Source organism: Sesamum indicum, linkage group LG9, assembly GCF_026168435.1.
Source record: "Sesamum indicum cultivar Baizhima isolate 11 linkage group LG9, ASM2616843v1, whole genome shotgun sequence".
In the NCBI taxonomy this organism is placed as follows: domain Eukaryota; kingdom Viridiplantae; phylum Streptophyta; class Magnoliopsida; order Lamiales; family Pedaliaceae; genus Sesamum; species Sesamum indicum.
This window is the reverse complement of record NC_142665.1, coordinates 9839795-9843625: the sequence shown is the minus strand read 5'-3', so window position 1 is coordinate 9843625 and position 3831 is coordinate 9839795.

Sequence of the window (3831 nt, the reverse complement as noted above, 5' to 3'; positions counted from 1 at the left end):
AATATTTGGGTTTTTTTAATTAATTACTCAGATTAATTAATCTTAGGTCCAAAAACTAAATAATGATTGGATGTGGACTTGAAATTAATTGATTGGGTCAATTAATTATTAATTCAAAGTCAAAGTGTATTTAATTCAAATTTTGGTCATGCCTCAAGGGGACCCTCGAGGGACCATAAAGACCCTTGATTAGGGGTTTGTATCCTCATGAGTATTAGAATAGATGACCAGAAAGCCAATTAGATTAGCCTGGATATAATCTATTTTGACAATACTCGATATTAAGCAATTATTGTTTAGTGAATAAAATGAGTATTCACTTATTGGGTTCTTTATTTGTTGTGCTCAATCTGTATGTTTACATTTGCTTCAACATCACAACAAAGCCCACAGACCACTTAATGATCGTACAGTTGGACCGCGCATTGAATGGCAGTAATGAAATCAACTGCCTTGGGGTTGGGTCTGAAACGTTCCAAGTTGAGGATCTCGAGATTGGGCATCAAGTGTCCTACGGAGACTTGCACTAAGAGTCACATTCATTCGATAAGTGCCGCATTTCATCAGTAACAGACGAGGTGCGTCTATGAAATCTTAGTGGGTTGATTGGCTTGGTGGTTAATCAACTGAACTGACTCGCGAGGATCATTATATGGAAGCCTTGGAGACTTAGTCAGTATGACTTGGATCCCCGGCTCCGATAGTACGGGAGTAGTTCGTGAACTTGAGGAACCACGATAGTCACGTGCATACGGTGAATGTATATTAGATGTGCATGAGAGGTGATTGTATCACCAGCATAATAATCATAAGCCTGGTTTAATGCAGTTGGAATATGTAGCAAGTATGGTGAGTTGCAAAAAGAGGATCCATCCCCTATCAACATATGATGGAGGTATCTCCTATGCACTTGGAGATGAGGTCACGCCTTATGAATCTATGGCCACAGTGGTTGATCGGATAGGAAAAGAGGTTCCTATGTCAATCAATTAAGTGTAATGCGGTGGAAAGTATTAAAGCATAGATGCCTAGTCTAGGATGGGAACCGACATCAAATTTCATGCCCTAGATTATAGCCGAGAGATGATAGACGGAAGGATTGTACCTGTATGTACTCGGGAGCTTAAATGTTCACACAAATAATCACCTAGTCTCTTTTGTCATGGACTGTTGTTAGACGGCATACCCACGATAACGGGCTTTCTTGATCAAGGATTGTTCAAGAATTATTAATTAATTAGATTTAGTTAACAATAACGTTGGACACTAGCTCAAGCCTAGTTGAAAGGTGAACCTAAAGAGTCAAACACAAATCACCGAGAAAGGACAAGCAGTTAGTTTGAAATTAATTCCGTAAGTAATTGGATTACTTACAAATGAGAGATCCATTGGATGGAAAGACCCAATGATATATTAATGGTATTAATTTATATTGGGCTTATCCTTATTATTTAATAAGTTGAATCTTATGAATTAATAAAAACAATTTGGTCATGTGTATTGTTAGAATAGTAACCTGAAAGCCAATTGGATTGGCATGCTAGTAATTTGTTCTGACAATAACTCGATATTATGTAATATTATTATGTGAATAAGATGAGTATTCGCTATTGGCATTTCAGTTGTTGTGCTCATTACATTTATGCTTACGTTTCTGTCAAACATCACAACAAAGCCCACAGACCACCTTGAACAACCGTGCAAACAGTTGGACTGCGCAGTGGATAGGGGTCATGAAACCAACTGTTTAAGTTTGGTCTGAAATGTTCCAAGTCGCAGACCACGAGAACGGGCATCGAAGTGTCCTTTGAAGACTTGCATTAAGAGTCGCATTCATTTGATAAATGTCGTGTTTCATTGGCGATAGACGTAGGACGTCTATGCGATCTTAATGAGTCGATTGACTAGGTGTCAAATTGATTGAACTGACTTGTGGGGATCATCATATGGAAGCCATGGAGGCTTGGTCGGTATGACTTGAGTCCCTGGCTCCGATAGTACCAGAGTAGTCCTCAGACTTGAGGAATCACGGCAGTCACGTACATGCGATGATTGTATCTTAGATTTGTGCGAGAGGTGATCGCGTCTCAGATATGATCATCATAAGTCTTGTCTAGTGCATTCAAAGTATGTAGCGAGGACGGTGAGTTCCAAGAAGAGGATCGGTCCTCTGTCACAACATAACAGAGGTATCTCCTATGCACTTGGAGATGCGTATACGCTCTATAAAGCTATGGGCACAGTCATTAATCGAATAGGAAGAGGAGGTTCCTATGTTTAGCAATTTGGCATAATGCGATCTCAAGTATTAAGCATAGACACCTAGTTTAGGATGGGAACCGACGCCAATTGCACGCCTTAGACTAAGGCAAGTAGACGGTAGACGGAAGGACTGTACGCGTGGGGACTCAGGAGCCTAAAAGCTCACATGGATTTTCGCCTAGTCTCTAGTTCACATGAATAACTAATGAATACATAACAAGCAAGAAAATAATTTTCTCTCCCCTAATTTTTCACTCAGCTGAGCCCCCTCTTGTGCACACTTGGTGTGTTCTTCTCTTCAATTATTTTCTAGCAAATTTAATTGAGGAATCCCATGTTCTGCTGTGGTGTGGACGCGGCTTTAGAGGGTCTCTACGATTAGGCCTTGGGCGAAAGAATCAATGAAGGAGGTTTGAAATAAATCAAGAAAATGTAATTTTTTATTCACGATTTTTTGTTCCCCTTGTTTTACATTTTACCCATAGCCTCGTTAATTTTATTAACTAAATCGAATGCTCAGGAACTTCAAGGGCACACACCTTGCACTTATAGTTTCATTGCGATTTCGTTTTAATTTGCGCACTTTATTTTAACCGCTTCCGCTTGCGGGTTTTTGGCCGATCCACTCGCACCTCGCGGTGCCTTTCATGTAGTTAATTAGACTAAATACATGTTGGGCTCAATTAGATGAATTTTATTTAAATTGAATTTAATTAAAATTCATTGGGCTTGAATTCTAAAAAATCAGCCAACCCATTTAATTGAGCCCATTAAAAATTCTATGGAATGAAAAATTGACCAACAATTTGTATTTTTAGAAACTACATTTTTTATCATTAATAGGATCCTCTTTATTTGGAATAAAGAAGAAAACACCTTATAGATGAAAAAATGTATCTAGACACATTCTTGTTCATCAATACAAGATACGTATATGGTGCATAATTATTTGGAAAATAATTATCACATATTATTACAAAATAAAAAAAAAATCCCACTTGGAGAATGTTTCCTCTTGTTCTCTTCTAGCAAGGAGTTCAAGATATCCTAATTTCTGGTGTGGTGTGGACGTACTTAGAGGGTTGCAATGTTGGAATTTTCGAGTGAACGATTCGTCTAAGTAAACGATTACTAAAATATATCATCTTCACCCTTTTACTTTTTCCGTTTTATACCATAGTCTCGTAGATGCAATTTCGTTCCATACTGCATTGAATGTCCCGGAACTCTAAGGGTGCGCTCCTTGGTACGTTGGTCTAAATTTTTTTATTTTCTATGTATTTTGCTTTCTGCTTTCGCTCACGCGTTTCTGGGGCTATCCGCTTGTCCCTTCAAGTGGTATCAGATCCCGATTCGATGTAGAGACTATTAGTTTTGTGTGATTAGCCTGTTAACATGTCTTTTATGGCTTTAGAAGCATGTTTTATTGCTTTTCTTATTGGTAATTATATGAAGAAAAAAACTTGTTTGAATTTTTCAATTGATTGGATGATTAGAGTATTTTTGGAATATTTGTATTTTCTGGAAATACTTGTATTTTAATCTGATGAAACAAAAAAATTATCTTTA